Here is a 26,833-nt window from a genome sequence, read left to right on the forward strand (position 1 = left end):
CGCTAGTAGCTCGGTTCTGTAGTATTCTTGCTTCAATTTTTTTAGGATTTTGGTACAAAAATTTCTATAACGTGAGTAGGTGACGGAAAGAGTTTCATTATCGGGGTTTTGTTTTAATTTCTTGTGCATGTTATCTTTGTTTTTTAAACAGCGAAGAAGACCGGGCGTGACCCAAGGTTTTAGAATTTTTTTCCGATTTGCATGTTTTATCTGTTTTGTGTTGGTCTCTATTTTTGAATAAATTAAAGAAACGATCATGTCTGCTGCCGTGTTAGGGTCTTCCGATTCATAGATTAGGGAGAAGTCTGTTTTAGATATGTCAGTAGCAATTTGTTGGTAGTTAAGTTTTGTAGTAATTTTACGAGTCTCTGTCTTTATTAGTTGTGTCGATAGGAACAACATGATGGTATCATGGTCAGTAATGGTAGAATGAGCAACACGCACGTTAGCCGGAAGTTTAGTCTTTAGCATTACATGGTCAAGACAGTTGGTAAGCCGAGTTGGCAGAAGGTGAGCTGGGAGCAATCCAAATGTTGCAAGTAAAGTTAAGTATTGGCTTTTATTCTGATCTTGGGAGTTGTCAGATATGTTTATATTGAGGTCACCAACTATTATTATATTGTTTGTCCGGTCTATTTTTGTTAAAAAGTCGTTTAGTGAGTTAAGAAATGGGGCTATATCTTTTGTCGATGGCGATCTATATATTACCAGTACTTTTGTGTTGTTTTTAAGGGATATTTGCAGGCAGTTTGCGTCTGTTAAAGGAAGCTCACTCACCGTTACTGATAGGTATTTTTTTGTGTAGACGACTACACCGTCATTTTGTAGTCTGTTGTAATTGGTTGTGTAGCAATTATAATCCTGTAACTGCGGTGTAGTCTCGACTCCTCGCTTCCAGCACTCTGTCAGGGCGATCAGATCCCACTGGATTCGGGTTCGGGCAAGAGCGATTTCAAATTCCTGCATATTTTTGTTAATGCTTCGGATATTTTGACAAATTAATTTGAGATTTTTTTGTAGATTTGCTCCAGATGGGATGCAATCGTCCAGATCACAGTAAGCAGAGTCAGCGACGAATGAGGAGTCAATGTCGTTTATAGCTTGGTTTATGTTATCGAATAGTAAATTATGTTTGTGTTACGCGCTGTTATATTATCTCCCGACCATTTATAAAGTATCCCCAGTAGATAACTACTATTTAAAAAAATAAAATTTAGAGTTTGGCTGAGTGGGTCATTTATGTAATAGAGTGTAATATTATGATAGACTGACTGTGTGTAAGTGTGTAAAATGTTGTTTATAATGTGAGTTTCTGTACTATGAGGTGTTTTTATGTTTATTATTTTAGTATAAATAGTTTGGTTCGAAAATTGTGTATTGTTTAGTGTTTCTTGTAAGAATGAAATGTATCTTAATAAAATTGACATACCATAAGATTGATTAATAACAATTACATCCCTTATATAAGAATTATATCTAAGTTTAATTAAGTAGTAATAATTATTAGATAGCATGAAAATGTATAATATAACATAAAATTGATAGACAAGAGTTAACGTAATATCATTAGAATAAGGATTAAAGACACCAGTATTAAGTAAAACAATAAAAATTTCATGCGAAAGTATTAAAATTAGTCAGATTTGTTTGTTCTTTAACTTTTCCAGATCAATTTCAGAGTTAACTCTAATAGGTTTATCGCCTGTCCTTTTCCGCAGGTACACAAAACCGTTTGACGTCCAGCAAAAGTCGTAGTTGTGATCCTTACGAAAAGCTCTGGCAAGTGCAAACAATTTCTGAGCTTTTTTTGTTAGTGATTCAGAGATATATAGGGGCTGAGCTGAATGCTGTAACCCCATATGGACAGTGTTTAGTTTTCCAGTTACATCTTTATTCTTGTTGAAATCCTTAACTCTTTTAATAACGTTTGTTTTAGTTTGGACCGTATCCAGTTCAATGATTATGGGGCTTGAGCTATCTTTGGAGTTAGTTCTAAATACGTCTCTAATGTTTGAGCGCGAAATGTCAACATTTAAAACCTTTCCCACTGTCATGACTATTTTTTGGAGGTCTTCTTTGGTCTCGTCGCTCGTTTTCGGCATGTTTCTAAGTTCTACTACACTGGCCCGAGATTTACGTTCGAGGTTTTCGACACTCTCTTGAAGTAACTGAATTTTTTTCTTGTCTTCCTTCCTTTCAGTTTCGAGGTGTGATATACGTCTTAATAATTCGTCGTGTTTGTTCGACATATACTGAACGCTCTCCTTAAGTTCAGTGTTTTGTGAGATAATATTGTTTATTTTATCGATTAAATCTTCAAATCGCTTTTCTTGGTCTTTTGCAAAACTGTTGAAAACGTTCATGGTTATCGTTGCGTTGGTAGATGTCTTAGCCGTAGTCCTTTTTTTTTTGTTTTCTGTAGCGGGGGCAGATAGTGTTTGTTGTAGAGTTTGCGTTTCGTCGGTTAAGACTGGTTTTTATTTTCCAGCGTCTTCTGTTAAAGCTGAAGGCGAGGGCAGAGGTGATGCGGGGGGTGTGCGGTTTATTGGCATTTCAATTTATTTTTTTATAGTTTATTTAAACTGGTATCGATAATGTTTTGGTTCTGTAACAATAGATGGCGCTAACATCGGCGTGGTTAGTAAGAAACTGTATACTAATTTCACAGCAGCGGCACACGTCGTAGTGGTCGAGCGGGTCGGACGGCGGAACGGTATAACGCCCCAAAAACCCGGGTTCGATTCCAGCCGACTCCCGATTCTTGAGCCACTCTCAAAAAGCACCTCACCTCACTCGAAACTTGCGAACACTCACGGACCGAAGCACCACCTTGAAGGGGCGATGGCTCCAGGGTGTTGGGGTCACACAAAGTCTCAAGCTGATCGACGGTATAATATTTAACATTCGTAGTGGTTATTTACGCATAAAGCCTTATCTTGTAGATAACTAAAAAGAGTGAAATTATTATTTTTAACAAAAAATTAAAACCGACTTCCAATGTAAAAACAATAATAATATGAACTAAAAAGTATTAAATAACTCTTACTCTATAATAGTGCCTTTTTCAGAATTCGTCTAAATCTCAACTATTTCTGTACATACTACAGTCTTCATTACTTTGAAGTCGGTACCAGTCCCAAAAGCTTCAGATATTCTGACATTGACTGAAGTCTGAACTCACGATAAAATTAGCTGGAACCGACTTCAAATAATGAAGACTGTAGTATGTACAGAAATAGTTGAATTTTGGCGAATTCTGAAAAAGGCACTATTATAGAGTAAGAGTTATTTAATACTTTTTAGTTCATATTATTATTGTTTTTACCTTGGAAGTCGGTTTTAATTTTTTGTTAAAAATAATAATCAGAAAGTCTACTGCCGCACTCAGAAACGAAAATTAATAATTGAATTGTAATTAAATAAAGATTTTGACATATTATTATATCCACCTGTATTCTATACCCACTGAATACTAGAACATACATCTTTTATTCAAAAGTGTGAATGCCCTTTTACTCAAATAAGTAGAATTTTTTTCTGGAAACAATTACACACAACGTCAAATTCCGAGAACACTATGGAAACATTTTATTTTTTATTTAATCTCCATTATTTTGTTAATTATCTTCACAGACGATATAGTTGCGTAATTAGGATGATATAACAGCTAATTAGGAGCTTGTTAAAGCTTAGACACACCGTAGACTGTTAATTATTAAAAATATTCATTAATGGTTTTTTGAATGAATACATCGGCCATAATATCTACCTTTAAGTAGTTATCGCACCGTACTCAGAGACATTTAATTATGATTAACCTTCAATTTAATGAGTAGTTTGACAGATAATGTATGGGGCTTATGTCAAAAATTTGAATTAATTTCATTTAAGTAAGTAATTAATGTTCCACTCTGAGTGCGACAGTTAGATTACATAATGCAATCAGTGCCGTAAATAGGGCGGTGCCACCGGTGCCCAGGCACAGGGCGTAGACTCTGGGGGGGGGGGGGGGAAAAATGGCCAAACCAGGCAGGAATAGGTATTATTTTTTCGGTTTGCTCCCGATAATAGGTCCCGCTGCGCTCCTAGAGCACGATTCCAACAGTAAAATAGACCTATACATTGCTTTGCGTAATATAATATCTAAAAAAGCAAGGGCGCAGTTGTAGAAGCTCACACAGGGCGCAAAAAAGACTGTTTACGGCACTGAATGCAATGCCATAAATACTCATACAGCCGCACTTAGAGTCCTATACATTGTCTGTCAAACTCTTCTTTAAATGGAAATTTAATATTATCATCATTAAAATATGTCTCTGACTGCGGCTTTTTTTTGCGAAAGCTATTAGTGACAATATTGGTATTTCTGTACTACGTGAGCTGTATTATTTGTAATTCGTATGCGCTGAAATTCGTTTATCGTATGGAAAAATTACGTTCTCCGAGATAAAAATTATCATTTCCGTCCCAGGATTCTAAAGTATCTTTATTATAAAATATATTATAACTAATAAGTATGGTTGGAAACGTTTATATTTTCTGTTTTCGCACCATCATGCTAGTTTGGCTATTTGAATTTGAACCCTGAACTTCTCTGGCTAGTTCAAGTCCAATTTATGACAAACGTTGATAACCGAATTATGTCGCAATATAACAAGGTCTTATGAAACATATTATTTGATTTTGGGGGCCTGGCTCAATGGATATGGTCAGTGAAGCTTGTAAGACCAAATTCGCTTTATAATTTAGAGATTATAATTTTCATATTTTCCAACTTTTTGGTCGCCCGTGCTAGTTTCTTACGCCGGCTCTTCTCGCCGAGAAGTTCGCTAGTTCCCGAACCGGTGCCGCGGTGGTAGATCATAAAGTAGACTTTCTGAAAAGATTTGATTTACTTAACTTAAAAACTTAGAAATAAAACAATTTTTATTTTATTGGAACGTAGTTCCTTATCGCACGTTGCGCCTTGCGGGGGCTAGACCGAAAAAGTTGTAACGACACTTTTTTAATAGTACCTGCATGGTAGGGGCAGAGGGCGTTGATAATTTAGTTTTTTTTTTAATATTGAATCTTAAATACTGTTAGACAAATAATACACGGCCAGTCTGTTATCATTTGACTTAATTAATCTAAGACTGTCGCAGGAGTTATGTCTAAAAAACTACGAATAATAAAAACTAAGAAAGAGTAACTCCGTCAAAAAAAGTGCACCAAAAGGCAGACAAAATGTGACCCGAATACATGCATATTTATGCATGTGTTCGGTACACATTTTTCTGTATATATACTAGAGTGACATTCAACCAGGTTGACATGACAATTTTGTCAAACTCATTTTACAATTTGTTTACATAGGTTTGTTTACTTACTTTTTACGTAGCTTTTTACAATATTTTTGTTGTTAAAATGCCTAAATGCTCTGTGAAATGGTGTAGAAGTCATACAGATACGACTTTCAATACAGGAATAACCTTTCATCGGTAAGTGAATTGTTTAAAATTAAGCTTAAATTTCTTGTATTTTTGTCGACCCAAAAAAGATGGTTTATTTAAGTTGGATGCTAGGGTATTTGCGTAAAATTAAGCTGGTCTCTTTGTGTTTGTCTTATTAAATTTACATGTTATTCTAAAAGTGCAATAATCAAAAAATTACATAATTACATAGTGTAATTGGGGGGCTAAATAAGCTTTAAAATTTGGCATAATATATAAAGTTTAATTGAAAAAAAAAAGGAATATTATGTGCACACTGCACAGCTGTTTTGATTTAAGGGGTACCAGGGTTTTTTTTATAAAAGCTTTTGACACCAATTTTGTTGACATCGCGCGCTATAAACTGAAGTCCACGCGGACGAAGTCGCGGGCAACAGCTAGTTTAATCATAAAGTAAAGGGGTATGAAGATTTTTGTATGGAGCCTGGCCGACCTACTGTCCGTTAAATGTGTTTTTTTCGCGTTTACGAATAGTTTTTTCAAAAATGGATAGCTAACATCAATTCAAACTATTTGACTTCTTACTTACTAATAACCTCCACACTTTTAATCAGGGTACTAAACCAACGTTTATCAACCCACTGAGACAGGAGGTCCTTGACATAACAGTATGCACAGGCCCTATACGACATCGCGCCTGTAACTGGCATGACCTGTATCGGACGATAACTCACTGTCCGATCACTGTTACATTAGGTTTGATATACATGACAGTATGCCTGGGAAAGAGGTAACTTATAGGAGTCCAAAGGCCACAAAGAGAGGAATTGCAGATAAACCTCGCAGCAGTCAACAAAGCTGTCAAGACCGTAGAACAACTGGAACTAACGGTGGGAGAGCTGGAGCATAGCTTAAATGATGCCTACCTCAGAAGCTGTCCTGTTAAGAAAACGTCAAATAAACGTAACGTACCTTGGTGGAACGGTACTCTGGCGCAACTCAGGAAAGATACCCGAGCTCTGTTTAACAGAGCCAAAAGAGACGGGAACTGGGACGCCTACAGAACCGCCCTGACGACGTTTAATAGGGAGCTAAAGAAGGCCAAAAGACGCTCTTGGGCAAGGTTCTGTGAGGAAGTGAATAACACCTCGCAAACCTCCAGACTATATAAAGTCATATCTAAGGCCCCTAGCTCTCATCCCAGCACTCTGAAAAGGCCAGATGGTACTTATACTAAAACGGCGGAAGAAACGCTAAGATTACTAGCCGACGTCCACTTCCCCAACAGTATCCATCTCGAAAATCACGAAGCCTTCTCTCATACGATTATTAAAACGAGACCATCAGTTGACGACTGGAGAAGAGCTTCCGTGATCTTTAAGCCTGACCGAGTCACTTGGGCAATTGACAGTTTCAAGCCTTACAAGACCGGCGGCGAGGATAATATATTTCCGGCCCTCCTACAGCAGGGCAAGGACATTATCCTTCCTATGCTACTGAAAATATTCAGAGCAAGTTTTGCGTGGGGCTACATCGCATTGGCATGGACAAAGGTAAGGGTGTCCTACATACCCAAAAGTGGGGACAGAGACAAAGCTCTACCAAAGTCATACAGACCAATTAGCCTCACTTCTTTCATGCTTAAAACAATGGAGAAGGTGGTCAACCTACATATAAGGGACACCTATCTCACTAAAATGCCGCTGCATGAAAGATAACATGCCTACCAAAGAAGGCAAATCTACCGAGACGGCTCTAATGGACTTGGTAGATTGGATTGATAGAGCAATTGAAGATAAAGAGATTGCGTTATGTGTCTTCCTCGATATTGAAGGCGCATTCGACAACACTTCAACCAGCTCTATCACAAATGGCCTGGCTTCAAAGAATATAGATCCAACAACTAGGAAATGGATCAAAGCCACGCTCGAAAATAGGGTAGCCTCATCGACTATTATGGACCTGACACTCAAAATCAGGCTGACACAAGGTTGCCCACAAGGAGGTGTCCTGTCACCCCTGGAATGGTCCCTGGTAGTGGATGAGCTACTAAGGGAACTGAACCTCATAGGTTACTACGCTCAAGGGTATGCTGACGACCTGGCGATTATGGTGGTGGGAAAATGTGCATCGGTGGTCGCTGGGTTGATGCAGTCAGCACTAAGAGTCGTCGAGGATTGGTGCCAAAGGGTCAAGCTAACAGTAAACGCTGATAAGACGGTCTTGATACCTTTCACCAAAAAGAGGAAGTTGGAGGGACTAAGACCCCCAACACTCTTCGGGAAAACTATTAAATTTGCGGGTGATGTCAAATATCTAGGAGTAATCCTAGACAAAGGACTCACTTGGAATAAGCACATCGAGTATATTACGAAAAAGGCTAGATGTGCTCTGGGTTCCTGTTGGAAGCTTGTCAGCTCTAAATGGGGTATTGGGCCGAAGGCAATGCTATGGCTATATACAGCCGTAGTGAGACCGATTACCACATATGGCTGCGTAGTGTGGCATAAAAAGGCTGAACAAGTAAACTGTAATAAAAGACTAAACAGCGTACAGAGACTGGCATGTCTAATAATCACGGGTGCACTCTCGTCAACACCCACCGCTTCCCTCGAGGCCCTGATCAACTTAACTCCGCTTCCTCTGCTTGTTCAGATGGAGGCCAAAAAGGTGGCTCTCAGGGCCAGGACGGCGGGTAGGACGAATTGGGTCTCCACCCCATTTCGACAGCTGGAACAGTCTCTCAGTGAATCACCTATCATGGCCATGCCATCAGATGCCATGATCAAGGTGTATAGCTTTTTGAAGCAGTATCAGGTTTTTATACCTTCCAGGGAAGACTGGGAAAGAAAAATCCCAATTGATGTCCGCCCTAGCGACATAGTTTAGTTCACGGATGGATCAAGGAAAGACAACCGTGCGGGAGCCGGATTCTACGGGGGCAGGCCACCAAAAGGCAAATACTCCTGTTTGGGGGAGTTTCCGACCGTGTTTCAGGCTGAAGTCTTCGCTATCCTCGGTTGTTCACTAGAAAGCCTGGAGATGGCCCTAGTTAATAAAAACGTTTTTATCTTCTCCAAGTTAGTCAAGCTGCACTTAAAGCACTGACTGCCGCAGAAGTCTCGTCCAAATTAGTTCTGGAATGCGTTGAGACGTTAAACATGCTAGGAAGGAACAACAACATCCGCCTAGTATGGGTCCCGGGCCACAGCAACGTCCCCGGCAATGAAACCGCTGACGAACTGGCTAGGCTTGGGGCCGAGAATCTCATATATGGTCCAGAACCAGTCTGTGGTATAACTCCCAGTACCACAAAGCAAGTGCTCAAGGAATGGGGTCACAGACTATGCAGGAAGCAATGGGCTGAGACCACTGGCCTTGAACACTCCAAGGCACTAATTCCTGACTTCAACAAGAAACAATCAGAATTAGTGCTCACCTTGGGTAGGAACCAATTAAGAATCCTTACCAGAAGCCTAACTGGGCACTGCAAGCTCAACAAACACCTAAACAGAATGGGTATTTGTAGCATAACGACTTGCAGATTCTGTGAGGAGGAGGATGAAACACCTATTCACCTTCTCCTCGACTGCCCTGCTCTACTACAGAGCAGGAACAGGCACCTTGGTCGCCACGAATACTCGTCCACAGAGGAAATTCGTGGCACCAACCCCAACCATATCGTTCAATTTATGAGCAGTATTGGGTTGGGGATGATACTCTAGTGCGAAGGAATCACAATAGATCCTCATGGGCCGCAGTGACGTCAAAGCTACAGCTGTATTGATTTTTTTCTTTAAAAAAAATCAATACAAAAAAAAAAATCTTAGACAAAACCACGTAAAGAGTCACATTTCGAAAATATGAACTTTGGCAGCTCAAATCTTCAAAATGTGACACCTTACGCGGTTTTTTCTAAGATTATTTTTTGTTTGTATTGATGTTAGCTATACATTTTTGAAAAAAATATTCGTGAACGCGAAAAAACACATTTTTTTATGAAATAAGGGGGCAAACGAGCGAACGGGTCACCTGATGGAAAGCAACTTCCGTCGCCCATGGACACTCGCAGCATCAGAAGAGCTGCAGGTGCGTTGCCGGCCTTTTAAGAGGGAGTAAAATATGGGAGGGTAGGGGAGGGTAGGGAAGGGAATAGGGTAGGGGATTGGGCCTCCGGTAAACTCACTCACTCGGCGAAACAGCGCAAGCGCTGTTTCACGCCGGTTTTCTGTGAGAACGTGGTATTTCTCCGGTCGAGCCGGCTCATTCGTGCCGAAGCATGACTCTCCCACGTAAAACGCCACATTTAGCGAAAGTAGGTCGGCCAAGATCTTCATACCCCTTTTAGGGTCTGACGGACATTATACTAAATGCGTTATAGGATGATATGGGTATTATCATATTTCTTGCTACGGATTTTTTACAACAAAACAAAAAAAAACATAATGTAATAAATTACGTTCAATCGACAAAAACAAAATAAGTATTTCCTTTAATATTGTAAATGAATAAAAATAAAAAACTACTAACTGTTATTAAAATATTATATTAATTGTGAGTTATAAGTACAAAATTTACGTAAGTTTTTAATTTCAATTCTGTAATAATTTAGCACATAGATTTTTGTAATCTGAAAACGTCTTCTCTAGGTGCTCGGACAGTTTCAGATTCGCCCGAGTCGTACAAGGTTTGTTCATAATTATTACATGTATATTATAATTATTTATTATCGATGTCTTAAGTATCAGAGGAAAATGTTTGATTTTAAAATAATAATTATGTGCTCGTTTCTTCTGATAGGAGATGTGCTCGGTGTATACTGCATAATACTATCCGCTTTTGACAATTATTTGTTTCATAACTATGACAATGACAATAACCGCGCAGGCTGTCGTCCAGCGCGTAATATTATGATACGTTACCTGGGATACGACCTTGGCGAAAATCTGAATTGTCATATTTTAGTGTTCGAAAAGGAGCCAAATTTAAAACGGTTGAAGTATGGGAGTTACGTTTCCTTAGTTTTTATTATTCGTAGCTAAAAAATAATAAAGTCAATATTTTGACAATAGAATATCAATTATCATTGATAGAAAAGCGTTGAAATTTGAAACTTATAATTTACCCAATTTTTTATTTGAGGTCGAATTTCGAAAATTTGATTGGGCGATCTCTATTCTCTAGTATTGAGAAATAGACTCCTATATTTTATAACTTCGTTCCATCCGGGTGTCCCGTGACACCTCTCAAGTTTTTATTTAAAGACCGATCATCTTCGTATGGGCTCATACTATTCTTAATTCTAATACGTCAATGAAGTATGATCCCATCCAAATTTCATACACCTTTGATTTTGAATTTTGCTGTTGAAACTACCGAATGCGGTTTTACTAAGCATCTAACATGATCTAGACTCTAGAGCTCTTAGTCAAGAATTCAAGATACATTGAACAATTTTGGCGGGGAAATATGTTCGACACAAATCAACCCCAAGTAAAAACTACTCGTCGCATCGCCTACACGTTTGTCGTTCATACATAATATTGTTCCACCATAAGCTACGGCGTTTAACCTACATCACACACGCACCAGACAGGCCAGTTCTCAAGGCGAGCGAGCACAGACAGACAGACGGAATGCGCAATCGGGGGTTAAGTCCTTAAAAGGATTGGTCAGTATCATCATCGCTATCTGTGTCGGAGAGTGTAAATGTTACCTTGTGAGAATGCCTAAAAAATACAGATATATATATATTTTTTTTTTTTATTATCATAACTTTAGAAGTTATGATAATTAAAATATTTATAAAAGTTGTGTCCCCCTACACACATTTTACCACTTTGGAAGAGTCTCTCTCGCGAACTATTCAGGTTAGAAAAAAATGATATCAGAAACCTCAATATGATTTTTGATGACCTATCCATAGATACCCTACACGCATAGGTTAGATGAAACAATTTTTTTTTGTTTCGGTTGTACCTATGGGGACCCCTAAATTTTTTAATAATTTTTTATTTTTGTATCAAAATCTTAATACGGTTCACAGACTACATCTACTTACCAAGTTTCAATAGTATAGCTCTTATAGTTTCGGATAAAAATGGCTGTGACATACGGACGGACAAACAGACAGACATGACGAATCTATAAGGGTTCCGTTTTTTGCCATTCGGCTATGGAACCCTAAAAAACAACGGAATAAGTACACAATAAATTGTTGGACTATCGTTTGAATTGTATTTTGGGTGATTATTATGATCGAAAGCATGACAGAACAAATGATGATTGAAAGGGAGTACAAATATCAAAGGGCAGTGGACAGGGTTTTCATTCACAAGGCCATAAATTGGCTAGCAATGGAAAATTTTGGTAATTTTTTTTCCTCAATTAAGCTGTTGATTTATTAAAGTGTTTAAAATATTTGGGTTGCCATACTAACTGTAATATTGCCAATATTGCTTCCCAAATTCAATTTTCTTGTTAGTTTTTACGTAGTTATAATAGTAATGTGATAAAAACGTGTCTTTGTCTGATAAGTTGAAAAAGTTACTCGAAAAATAATGCAAAAGCGGTTAAGTTATCCGTTGCGCGTAATATTTTTACTGAGTGCGTACTGACGACTGCACGACTGCAAAAATAAAATGTGTGATTATTGCGAACTTAAACAAAAAGAAATAAGTTAAAGGTGAAAAGGGTGACGTAGGAAAAGTAAGGTAGGAAAATATAATTTGGTGTTACTTTAGTCAGTGAATCACGAATGAGTCACTAGGAAACAAGAGGGCTTGTGAAAATAATAATTTATATCACCCTGATTCGGCTGAATCTTTATGAGTCATGTACTGACAAAATATTAACTTAAGTATACCATAGATTAGTGCTTCAAATAAATCTTAATTTTTCATCATCTGGGTTTGTAAGCTAGATTTTAAATCAACAAAAAACAAGGTGTGATAAATAGAATCTATACTAATATTATAATTGGGAAGAGTTTGTTTGTTTGTTTGTTTGTTTGAACGCGCTAATCTCAGGAACTACTGATCCGATTTGAAAAATTCTTTCAGTGATAGTTAGCCCATTTATCGAGGAAGGGTATAGGCTATAATAAAATATATAAAAATAAATATGGCATGCAGGTAGATGTTATAACGTAGGCATCCGCTAAGAAAGGATTTTGATAAATTCCACCCCTAAGGGGATGAAAGATTGTATAATATATTACATTTATAATACTTCTTAACGCGAGCGAAGGCGCGGGCAAAAGCTAGTAATATATAAAACTAGATGACGCCCGCAACTCCGTTGCGCCAAAATTAGTTTGTCGCGTGGGAACCGTACATTTTTCCGGGACAAAAAGTATCCTAATTGATTTCATCAAATTGATTTCATCATCAAATTTGGCATGGAGATACTTTGAGACCCGGGAAAGGACCCGGGTCTCAAAGTATCTCCATGCCAAATTTCAGCAAAATCGGTTCAGCGGTTTGGGCGTGAAGAGGTAACAGACAGACAGACACACTTTCGCATTTATAATATTAGTATGTATGGATTGTTAACAGTATATTATGACCTAAACACAAATCTACCTCTATATTTCCCCATTATCGAGCAAATTATAATCGCTCGTATCTAGCAACACCGCGATCTTGTCCATTCACCGCGATAACCCGTCGACATTAACATACGAATGGCCCGATTGTGACGCGGGTGACATAAGCTATATGGGTCACGGCGTTGTCATGCGAAATATCAGTAAAAAGTTGTCAAACACCTGTTAAATTAATTCTATTAGATGACGTTTCGTCATCTTTTTTAATTTTTGTTGTGAATTTTTGGTGGTCTCTGAGGTTTAAATGAGTTTATAATAGTTATTTATGACGAGCCATTTATTATTACAAAAAATATATATTAATGAGCGAAGCGACGGCTGTTTACTTATAGCTTAAAATTAAGTAAATATTCAATATTCATATTATCTATAATACATTTTATTTTAAAACTATTACAGTTAGTGTAATAGTTTTCCTGCAGCTGAATTTTGAAGGTTTTTTTTATTTAAACAGGTGATTACGGACTGGGCCCAAAAATCGCAAATTGGCAAAGCTGCGTCTGCCGTAGAGCTGTTGCTAGGCAAGACTTTGGCCACAAGTTGGTTATGTATGTGGGTCACAACCGTGACATGTGATTGTGTCACAAGTTTAGGATATCGGCAGGTGCTTAACATAAGTTCCAAGTGTGTCACATTGGCCGTGACACTATTAAAGATGATCATAAGCGGCCTATTGCTGAAGTCGTTAAAATTGACCCACATTTGACTCAAATGTCTTTTTTGCCACAAGAAATAATATTTTTGTTGATACCATAACGACATGCATTTAAAATAACTAGTTGAGATAAAACAATATACAGTTAATAATAATCATCTGTAGCTAAGAATGAAAGGAAACAAATAAATTTTCTCATTTCAGTGGCAAGTGAACATGAAAACGTTAACATAGAAAATTACCTAATTAAATATAATTTTTAAAATCTTGAATGGTAAAGAAATGTTAAAGCGTGACTAAATTTGAAAAATACATTTTTGAAGTTTGAACTATCGCATGACGCATCTATCCGTTGTAAATCCGCACTGAATCGCACTTTAGAGTGAAAACCCTTTCTCAGGTGACATTCAAAAATATGCTTTCATAAGGTGTATTAAATATTAATATTTTCCTAGAATAAAAATGAATGATTAATGAATGTATTCATAATATTGTAGGTACAATGAGAGTTACAAAATTATGTACACAAGTGATCCACATGTAAAAATTATTTTGACTGTCTGTCGCAATGTTTGCACAGTGATGTTTAATTGATGATTAATATTGTAGCTGCAATATTAATCTGTATTGAGAATACCGAAGAAAAATACGGTCGGAATAATTCTGTAAGTTCAAAAAAAAAACTTTTTGACACAGAAAATACTCGAAACCTTAGCAAATCATGTAGCCCGTTTTTACGCAGCACCCAAATCGGTTTACTAGTTGGAAAGCGTACATTTTTTATAATTAAAACTATTCCATTTCTTTTCCTAGGAAAGTACGGAGTACCTAAGTTCAGTAATTTCAGTGTAAAGACAGACATACAAAAACATTAGTATTTTCAAACGAAGTTATCCAGAATAAAAAAAAAACTTTTTAAATTGTTTTCGAAAAGTTTCGAACGAGGCGAGTGCTGAGAGCAGTTCCCTGTACAACACGACTGTATCTCTCTGATAAACTAAGCTATACGTGTCTTAGTTTTATAGGGTAGTTTCAATGTATTTCTATTGTACATAATATATCCCACTGAACTGCGGGGCTAAAATGGTCACATTTAGCAATTCCTCTCAATCAATTCAGCAAATGAATTGTTAAAAGTGTCAAACTGACGAATGCCAAATTAGTATTCGAATATTAGACATGAATTGCAAGCAGAGTGACCATTTTGAGATTTAAAAAATGAATCATATCATGATTCATAATATGATTTTCCAAAGCGACCGTTTTAGCTCCGCTGTTCTCAATTTGTATTTCGATGGTGTTAAATTAGGTGTCGAAGGCTGGCCGCATACACACGTTTTCCGTATACGAATTCCGATTTCGTTTTCCGTATTCGGATGGCCGAATGCATGGAATCATTAGAAAATACATTAACTGGCGCACACCCTCTCACGGAATATCACTATCCTATGTCCTTTCGCGTCATATATATATATATATATATATATATATATATATATATATATATATATATATATATATAGCTGATAGTAATTACATACCTAAGTTCCTGTACGAAAATTCACTGTAAAATATTTACATACCAAAAAATATGAACGATAACAATTTAGTATGCAAATATTGTAATCGTTCATATTTTTGGTAATTATGTAAATATTTTGTAGTAAATCATTGTACAGGAACCACAAGAACCTAGGTAATTACTATCTCAAGCTGAATAATAACTCAAATATGGTAAATATTCCCGTATGGGAATTGGGAAATGGTCTTGGTATTACATTGGTATCAGAATTGCGGTGGCACACGGACTCTTAAGTTTATTTGCCATTTTACTTGATTTTACGTCAGTGTGACCCTAGCCGTTTTACCTTAGTGTGGCCCCTTTAAATCGCCGCGCGCCGGGCAGACGGTGACGGTAGACGGTGTGGTCTGCACAAACCTTGACATTTGCCTCGTCTCACGCCTCTCGCCTCGTCTGATGTTTATCTGATTATTATTAAATAGTTTATTAATAATAATTCGTCTGCTAAAGTATTAACCTATCAATCCCCAAGCAGCAGCCGGCTGCCGCATAACAATTGAAAATCTATTGTGTCTGCGATACCCACGATGGAGGTGCTACGTAGGCACATTTAAGATTTTACAAATTAATCATTATAGTGGTATAACTTTTCTGGGCCGATATTTATACAAAATGTAGAACATCATCACTAGGTACGCTAATTTTGACACTTTATCTTACATGACTGTCAAATACAAAAAAACTTGAGAGGTGTCAAGAGACACCAGAATGGAACGAAGTTATTTCTTATGTCCAAAAACCTTTAAAAGTACTTATTATTTTACACTCAAAAAAATATTTAAAAAAAAAACGCCATATATTGACGCCCAGGAATACTAACAACGCGTCACTGTTATTCTCAAAAAACGCCATCTAGTTGACTCACAGGAATACTATAAACGCCCTCTGCCCCTACCATTACCTATTTATCGTAGACGGTTTACGCGATTTGACGTAAGCGGAAATCATGATGCGGATTTCAGAGTAGACAGTTGATGATAATGACTACGATGAAGACTGATAATGATAATGATAATGTTGACTGGCGCGGTCCCGGACCCAAATTTTTGGAGGGTTATGGATAATAATAGATGTCAAGGTCCTATAAATAATACCTAGGTCAAATAAATAATAATGATGGATGGCATGGATGCCGCTGGCGATGATGATGAACGTGATAATGATGACTATGGTGATAATGGTGATTAATACGATCCTCGTATTGGCGTAAATCGTCCGACCTTCACGTACGCGAAACGTGCGTGCCGCAAGTGTTATCGCGTTATCGCACACGTGGGCTGTTGCTAGCGCCACCCTGCTGCCCTGGTACATGTGGCATATATCAGGGTCACAGGGAAGTCCCTACACATTGTCACGGGGCTGTTGCTAGCGCCATCCTGCTGCCCTGGTACCAGGGTCTCAGGTAAATCGCTACCATTCAAGTTACGCGTATATTAAGTACGGGGCGAAATTCAGCGTGTCATGTAAAGTGTATGAAAGATGCGGCCTGCCCTGAAGTGAATGTGTGGTGTCTCTTCCGATTGTCCCTCAATGTTGGCACATGATAGACCAGTACAGGATATTTGGAGCGTGCCCAAGATTGGCTAGGATTGCCCATGATAGCTGTCTGTTTAAGACATCTTTGCAATGGTTACTGTCAAGTCTTAGTATGGTAGTGATGACGGTTTTCGAGGATAAGGGCGCGGCTTTTAGGCTCTACGTTAAACTTTGGCAATCATGATGATGATAGAGGTAATGATAGTTCATAGTTCTATTCATGGATTATTGTGATCTTTTCCTTAAGCTCATGATGCACTAAATATTAAAAGCCATAAAAGTACCAAATTCTGTGTACCTAACAGTAAGACAAAATATGACAATCCATTATGATAGTATATCATTTATCAAACATTTTTGTGAAATTTAGCTCACGTGCTGGAGACAAAATTCTTTTTATTTCTACAAGTGTTAATTATTATTATGTCATAGTGTGGTAGTAAATTGATAATATAGTTCTTTGAAATTGATAATGAAATTAATATTTTTATGATGAATAATAAATGTATTATATAATATTAATTTATGAACGCGCAGAGAGCTGCACGATAAAATTAATGCACAGACGTCCTTGAAGAGATATCATTAACATCTCAATACGTCTGCGACCCTGGTATTTTAGAGCTATACAAAATATGTTATATTTGCATAAAATACAGACTGGGAAGTGTGTGTAGACCTTACTCAACATTCCTAATTTGAATTATTGTTGTATTTTGGTTTTTCTTGAAGTAATTTGAATATGATATTATTGTGGTCCATTTTGATCTGCGAAGGTCGAACATACAGACATGAAATTTGGAACTAAAAAAATTTAATTGTTTTTAAATATTTAAAGAACCAACCTTCTTTTTAGAGCGGTCATTTATTTATTGTTTCGATCCATCGCCATTAAACTGGTATAATTTGGTTTTGCATTCTAAGATTACCAGTAGCCATTTCAGCGTTTTCATCCTTTCATCGAATCGAAACGTTTGATCGCAAATTAAGTTACTAATCGTTATGTTGGTACCAACTACTAGGCAGTCCGCAGTAGGTACCTAGTATAGGTACCATGCATATAACATGGCGGCCGGCGTTCCCACGCCTAATTCCCGACGCGTCCTCATGTAGCGACAGCAGAAAAAGCTTAATGTTTATGCTACTTTTTTTTATTTGAAAGTAATCCTTTCATAAAAACTACTAAACTAAATATCTGTAGACTGTAATATGTAACAATGTGTAAAAAGGTTTACAAAATGTAAGTGAATAAAGTTTTTTATTTTCAGTTTTTATGGAAAAATTAATCGTAAAGTTATTTCGTCCCAGTCAAAGTTAAGGTTGCAGTCGGTCACCTTGTTTATTCATTAGATTATTTTATAATAATAAAATTTTTACTTTACATAACGTTGTACTTACTTTATAATGTTATTTTAATTAAGGAAAATAGCCACGTGACTTAGAGAGTGCGAGTACCTGACACATCTTTTCGATAACAATTTCATATTATTGACTGATTATTTATTTAAAGCAAATATTTTATAGTCCCTAAAGAGTAATGAGAGAGAGATTTAAATGCTCTCTATTTCCGAATCTAATAATAAGCGACAGTTTGTTGATTTTGATGTTCAGTATGAATAGAAGTAAGCATTAGCAAATACTCCGAATAAGAAATACAAGTGTTACCACACTTTAATCATTTATTTCATTTTCATTAGCTCCAATAATTTGTAAATAAAATACACAAAATTTTATATTTTACATAAAAAACTTGCTTAATAATTAACCTATAAAATTAAATGTACATAATTTTAACTTTTTTTTGCTGACGCTTCATTCCACGATATCAGGCGTTATCTCTTAACAATGTTACATTACGTATTATCAGCTGTTTGTAAAATATTATTTACAATCGTATTCCATAGTAAGTTACATCATTTTAACGACATTTTTATTTTCAGTCAATATTAAAAAAAACTAGCTACAAAAGAATTAAATTCACTAGTAGTTAACATTTTAATATATTAAATAATGATATATTAAATAATTATTAAATAATGAAGTTATAATCTATAATAATTAATTAATATTATAAAATAATTACTAAAATCGAATACTTTGTAAATATCACTTGCGACCTTATTCGATTCGATCGAAGGTATACGGCGCGGAAAAACCTGATGTATAAATTCGCATGTGAAGTCATCCGGCGCCGTGGCTTAGTTGGTTAAAGCGCCTGTCTAGTAAACAGGAGATCACGAGTTCGAATCTCGTCGGGGCCTATGGTTGACCAAACTTTTATGTTTTCTTTTTTACATAAATCTTATAAAAATGTTTTTATAGAAATTAAGATATATAAATCATATTTTTATTTCTGTAAGAATGTGCTATAAATAATAATATGAAAAGGTTAACGCATGGGCATTTTGTGTCTCTTTTTAGTTTTTCGCAATGAACAATTTAGAACTATAATTTCAATTAGTTGATGACAATATACTAGAATAGTAGAAGGGGTTTTTATAAATTACACTATATACTAGAATAGTATACTAGAATAGTAGAAGAGGTTTGTTAAAATTATAAAGAAAAATAATAAATATATTTATTTATAGTAAACTACTTCTAAAATCAACTTGGTACATCAACAAACTCTATTTTCAACAGAAGTTATGCGCTTATAACAATATAGCTTATAAGTTAGTAACACAAACATTAACTGGAGTACAATTTGGGCCACTACATAATTATTGTTGAACTAACATAATATTGTTTAATGAACAATGCACCCTCAGGGTAGAAAGTTAATTATTGTGTTGAAAGGTCGAAGGTTACGATGTTGATCCTTGCAGAACTTTCAATACACAATGCATAGAACAAAGAGGCCGTCCAATAGTTAGTATAAAATAAATACTAGGGGGCCTTTTACTGAGACTTGTTGTCTGTCTGTCCGTCTGTCGTCTCCAGGCTGTATCTCAAATAATATTTTTAGTATTTAAATATTTTGTTGTAAATTTACTATTAATTTATAGTGTTTTAATTATATTTTTTAGTGTTTAAATATTTTGTAGTACTTAAATTTTTGTGGAGGAACCTAGGTTTATATTTACTACTTTAAGCTGAAAAATAACTCAAACATGTTAAATATTTTCGTATGAGAAAATGATTTTGGTATTACGTATGTACGAGAATTTCGATGGCACCTCTTAAGGCGCAGAAAGTCGTTTATCCTGTAGGAACCGTAAATTTGGGCGCATTATAAACTATCCGGTGTCCTTAACGGGTTTGAACAATAGAAAGACCGGAATTCTGAACTTCGTAGAAAGACCAAGAGCGGTCAAATGACTCATTATATGTTTTAACATTTTAGAGTATTCCATACCCATATAAATCGATTCGGCGGTTTCCAAGTAAAGAGGTAACAGACAGACACTTTAACATTTCTTATTAGTAAGGTTTTTGCGCGTTTCGTTGATTTGCCCAAAATAAGCAAATGTCTGTGCGGACGAAATGGCAACATCTTTTAAATTAAGCCAATTAACCTAGAAATATGTTGACCCTTTATGAAAGTACTGGATTGGGTGCTGACAAAAACAAGTTGCCAGTGAAATACCAATAGTGATCGATAATAATTATTGTAATTACTCGGCCACAAGTTGGCATTGTTAATTGATTATGAAACTTTACTAAAAATAAAATTGGATGACACAATATGTTTTCGAGATACATTTTTGTAAAATCTTGTTTCACTTATGTAAATGTTGTAAAGTTTTAGAAATTGAGTGTCAGTTTTAAAATGAAAGTAAAACTAATATCCATACTAATATTATATGTTTCTGTCTGTCTGTCTGTTTCCTCTTCACGTCCAAAACGCTGAACCGATTTGCTGAAATTCTGTATGTAGATGCTTTGAGTCCCGGGAAAGGACATAGGATACTTTTTATCCTGGAAAAATTTAAGGTTCCTTCGCGATAAACGGATTCTTAGGCAACGGAGCTGCGGGCGTCAATTAGTATTTAAGATGACGCGGCGTTTTTTACAGAGTTCTTTTTGATTGATTATTCTGTGTTACAAAAGTTGACCAATCGTGTTATGATATGGGTAAGTAATTCAAAGACAAAGACATGATGAATACTGACAATGAACTTTAATTTCTTAGCTTTAGTCATTGCTGAGAAAAATTGATATCGCTACAGCCAAATTATCAAGGCGTCGCCTTAATGTAAATGCATTAATTACCGTCAATGCACCATGCAAGAAGATTTTAGAAGACAATACTTCTGGCTGTCCAAATATTTCGGTCTTGAGTCTTGACTATTAAAGATACTTTAGATATTTATAATGAGAAGGGCTACATCTAATTAAAATATTTAAATAGCCATTTAACGTGTAATTCACCTGTCGAGCGCAAACCGACCGAGAAATCGCCCCTAATTGATGACACGAGTGGCTGAAGTGGGTAACTAACAATTTTAAAACTGACATTTTTTTGTAAAAATGGAGGCTTTAGGACCGGCAAAATGATTTGAAATCAAAAAATGAGGATTGTATGTATAGCTAGATATATTAGCTAGATGATGAAGTAAGTTGCAAGGTTTGTTGAAATTATAAGGGAAAAAATGAGTTATAATTGCTATTATGTTGTAATAAAATATTAGTTACCCACTTGTTCCACTCATGCGTTCAATAATGACTTAAACATTTTTACGCCACCAGATCCCCCGAATTTGTGATAATTATCTATTAATGGAGGGTCAATATATTCATATACGTACGTTTAATGGTCTACGACCTACGTAGTGTATAATAATTAGAGCTTTTTGACTTACTGTATAACTATGTATATGGATTTTAGGTTTATAAAATATATTTCCTCAAAGATTTTTTTTATAGATAAACTTTGCTTTAAGAGGGCGACTAACCCCAAAAATCAAACATCGTCCTTCTCTCTTCACACTCACGCCCGTCTTTCATATGCCAGGTGAAAAAGAACGACGCAGATTCATCGCCAAATTAGTTTTTTCTCAATAACTCGATAAATATACAACATTTTAAAAATCCGCTTGGTCGATCTCTCAATGATAGAATTTTATACAATGTGTTAAAATATTAACTTAGTTCAATGCACGGTTACGGTATCGAATTCTCGGAAATATAATGTAGTATCTAATTTTAGAAAATGAAACAATTCGGGGCTTATTTTCAAGTATAAAAATGAATTATAAAATCGTCATTTTAGGGTTAGTCGCCCCCTTAATACCTCGATCGTGGAAATCGCAGACGCAGTAGATTTTTTATTGTTATGCGGCGGGCCGGGTGCCGCTTGGTTATTGATGGGTTAAAACTTAAAAGCCTTTTGTTGTAAAAAAAATTTTTTGTACTTATATATAACATCGGTAGGGTATGTTTTTATTCGACAAATTTACTATTCGAATAATTCGAATATTTTACAAAAGTTTTCGAATTATTCGAATAATGCAAAATTTTTTAAAAATGCTAAAAACTCTGAACCAAAACAACAAAAAACTTCGTATAACCATGTACAACCTATTTTGTTAATACTACGAAGTAAGCAATTCTAATTTTTGCTTTTATCAACATAAATCTTTGTAAATGATATTGGTAATTTTTATCGTTAAACACTTTAAAAATGTATAATTTAAGGTTACAGCTGGGCAATAAAGTAAAGGCTGTAAAGTGTAAACCGTTTTCGATCGTAGCACCTTTTACTTTTCTCATGTGATTATGCTTGAAAGAAGTCAACGGATACAGATCGTGAGCGACCATTACAGACGATACTGAAATCCATGACTGACAGGAGTTTATATCTTCATTTTCGTGTCTTTAGGCAAAATCGTTATTTTGCCTAAAAACATGCAAATGAATTTATTAGACGTTTCTAAAACATAGTCAACGGCGACGATGAATGGTCGTACACAATGAGTATACGACCAGTCATCGTTAGACTAAAAACAGATTTATATATTATAATATTATCATTAAAGATGTAGAATATTCATAAATAATATTATTTTTCTGAAATAAACTAAATTATGTTCTTATTCCATGTTAATTTTATGTTTGATAGCATTTTAAACAAAAATAAAAAATATTTTTAGTATTCGAATTATTCGAAAAATAATTTGGCGAATATTCGAATAATAAAATCGTCGAATATTCGAATAAAACGAGTATTCGAATATTCGAATAACATACCCTAACCATCGGTTTGTGTTTTTGTTTTTCAAATAATTACCTAAGTATTTGAAAGTCTATTGGTATTTTTTAAGTAAAAACATCTTCAGAGGAATATCATTGCTACTACTTTCACAGTTAACTCTCTACAAGAAACACGTACACACCCTAAAGTATTATCACTTAGTTTTGTTACATACTGTATATCGAAATAAAAGACATAAGGGCCAGGCCACAACACTGCGTTGCGGCGTCGCATCGTAGGTATATTTTAGAGAATCTACGACGCCGCAGAACGCATCGTGAAAATTTCCGATGTGATGAATTTCTGCGTTGCGACGTCGCATCTCATTTATGTGCGATGTTGTTTTAGCGATACGACGCCGCAACGCAGTGTTGTGGCCTGGCCCTTATGTCTTTTATTTCGATATACAGTATATGTAACAAAACTAAGTGTCCCTATGCCCTAACTGCATGTAAATTTTATGGGAGTCATGTCTCCTCAGAGTGCGTTTGATAATATCCAATATGATGCAATTTTCACAACAATAAGTGAACATTACTTTATGTTATGGACCGTAAACAGACCGTAAATTAGTAATATTCTCGTGTGCCACTCGTAAATTACAATATAATATACTGGTAACGCTAGTTTACGAGATTTTCCTACGTAAATTGCATATTATGGTATGTGTATTTATAACTTGTGTTTATAATTATAATGCAAATGGTTACACGATCACTAAGTATAGAATTTAATATGAAGTTTATTTAAAGAAATAACATTGGGGAAAAGAAAGAAAAAAATGTAGGTTCAGCGACTTCTTTTTTCCAAACAGTTGCTCTGTTTGGAAAAAAAGTTTTTTTTTTTTGGGATTACGTACTAACTTATCTCGCGTCAGAAAAAAGCTAACACAGCAACATTTTCCTACTTTTAATTAATGCTGGCAAGCCCTTCCCACCGCCCGATCGATTTAAAAAAGTTTTGGGTGCACAGGAAGTACAGAACAACTAGATTGGAAAAAAAAAGTCGCTGAACCTACACTTTTTTTCTTTTTTTTCCCTTCAAATAGTTTTTCCCTATAATATCCTCCTCCTTATAGTATCCTCTTTACAAAAAAAAAAGAATTGTCAAAATCGGTTCACAAGCAACGAAGTTATTAGCGATAAACATATTGTATACAGTTGTAAAAACATAAAAAGCATGTATACGGTTGTTTTAAGAAACCTCCTCCTTCTTAAAGTCCGCTAAAAACTAGACATGAAATAAAATAGTTTTAAAAAGCACGCTTTTAGCACGCACTAAGAATTACAAAATCAAATAGCCAATCCGCCATCTTGGATGACCGCCATGTTGGATTTAAGTCACGTGACTATTTTTTTCGTATTCCTGACAGAAATTCCTTTCATTTGATACCCATATAATGGGGGTGCATTTCAAATAGCCTATCCGCCATCTTGGGGAGGCCGTTAAATTGGGTTTGTAATGACGTTTCTTAGCTAGTCATGTATTGTCATCAGAATTCAGAGCGTGTGCAAAATTTCATCCTAATCGAAGACCGGGAAGTGGGTCAAATAAAGATTCCAAGATTTTCTTACATACATTTTATTTTATTTATTTATTTCCATTCTTATTTCTACCATTTCTACATAGTTACAAGTGAAGCGTGTTATAACTTATAATAACAATGAAGCTTCTTTTTTTTTGAATCGCACTATGTAGCTTGTAGCGCCTCTACAGCGTAGCGCTGCTACGTGCTACAACCGTAGAGGATTCACACGCTTTTATTACCTCGGGAATCGGGATGTAACGAAATCTTTGAGCACGATTTTTACATAATATCTCCAGTAGTTCAATTAAGTCGAAACTTTGCATACGTATTTAAGAGCCAATGAAACTGCATTTTTTTTTTTTTTTTAAAAAAGCGTGATTTTTTAGTTTTTTTTAAACTACATATTATTGACTCTAACGATCAACTAATATCTCCAACTGCCGCACTCAGAGACGAGTATTAATTACTTATTTGTAATTAAATTAAGATTTTGACATAAGCCCCATACATTATCTGTCAAACTCTTCATTAAATTGAAGTTTAAACATCATTAAGAGTGCGGCCGTTAGGTTATGAATGAATGAATGAATGAATGAATGAATGAATGAATGAAGAATGAAAAATATTTATTTCTAAGTAGGTTAACAAAGTTAACACTTATAGAATGTCGTGTCTACATGAGGCCTACCACCGGTTCGGGAACTACCCCGCCGAGAAGAACCGGCGTAAGAAACTCGCACGGGGCCACCTTTTACCAAAAAGGTGGAAAATAACAATAATAGCTTTAGCTAAATTACACTAAGTATGTAAAAATGTAGTGCCATTAATAGAAGCGGCCTATGGTTTGTCAGCTAATTTTTCCCAAGGTGTGCTGTCATTGAGAAAATCAGTTACCTTATAATAATGTTACGTGCTAGGGTTCGAAGGATTTGGAGAGAAAGACCTGCTGACTCTCTTAAAGACTTTATTCACTAAGTCCAAGTCACACAAGCACACACTAGGTCACAACACTTAGCACTAAGTCCAAACAATAATCACTAGGTCCAATCACTAAGCACTATCACTGTCCTAGGTCGTAGCCAAGTCGTAGGTTTCACTGGTTCACTCACTATTGATCACTTGTGTTCACTCCGAAATCGCCTTGATGATCGCTCGAACCGAACTGAACTGGCCGGGCCTGCCTGCGGCTCTTTTTATATGGCGAGACGAATTCCAGAAAGTTCCCGATTCACGTAAACAAGTAAACAACCGTGGGAACTTTCTAGGAGGCTCGGGAATGTACCACAATAAAACTGCCGTCCTTACGATAAGTGCAGTAAGTTGAATTTAATTTAGACCTTATGGACTCAGTCATAAGGTCTAAATTAAAACACGTAAACACGCTAACAAATAAACGGTAAACACGTAAACAAACATTGGACCTTTCTAGAAGGTTCGAGTATGTACTTGCGCACCTGATGCCATCTAGTATTGAGTAGAGGATTTATGTTGCCTGTGCTCCCTCGGTAAGCTTCGCTGGTTTGTCGCTAGATAGACCACGTGTCCGTATACCATGTACCGTAACAATAAGCCTTAGCACACAAACGTTCTTTAACAACTTTTTTAAATTTATTAATTGAAAGATTTTGGACGTTTTCTGGGATTTTATTGTATAGGCGTATACATTGACCTTTGAAAGATTTGTTTACTTTGCTCAGCCTGGTTATTGGTATATCTAGCTTGTGCTTATTCCTAGTGTTCCTGCATTGAATGTCACTTTTCATTTTAAAATTATTTACATTTTTTTTTCACGTATAGCTATTTATATATTATACATTGTCCAAAATGTATTGAGAGATTACGGTTAAAATTCTTATTTCTTTAAACTTTTCTCTGAGAGACTCAAAGGATGACATTTTATAAATGGATCGTATAGCTCGCTTCTGCAGCACAAATATTGTGTTAATATCAGCAACACTTCCCCATAATAGAATGCCGTAAGACATTCTACTATGAAAATAACTATAATAAACTAATTTCGCCGCGTCTTCATCACAAATTTCTCTAATTTTTCTGACTGCATATGCTGCGGAACTGAGCTTATCAGCCAGTTTGGCAATATGAGGACCCCACTGCAATTTGTAATCTAGTGTTACTCCCAAAAATACAGTATTGTCAACGAGATTCATTTTCTCATCATTTAATAGCAAATTGGTTTGCACTTGCTTAATATTGGCAAGGTAAATCTTAAACATTTCGTTTTATTAGAATTTAAAAGTAAGTTATTCACATTAAACCAATTTACTATTTTTGAGAGAG

At 35.8% G+C, this 26,833-nt stretch overlaps 1 protein-coding gene and 1 non-coding gene across 2 annotated transcripts in view; both read left to right on the forward strand.

Annotated features, from left to right (window-relative positions):
* Positions 1-26,833, forward strand: part of LOC121738644 (tRNA dimethylallyltransferase) — a 285,733-nt gene that overhangs the window by 174,250 nt on the left and 84,650 nt on the right. The window lies entirely within an intron of this gene.
* Positions 18,999-19,072, forward strand: Trnat-agu. The gene has a single exon. It is a non-coding gene; the product is annotated as a tRNA-Thr (tRNA).

Source organism: Aricia agestis, chromosome Z (assembly GCF_905147365.1).
Source record: "Aricia agestis chromosome Z, ilAriAges1.1, whole genome shotgun sequence".
NCBI lineage: Eukaryota > Metazoa > Arthropoda > Insecta > Lepidoptera > Lycaenidae > Aricia > Aricia agestis.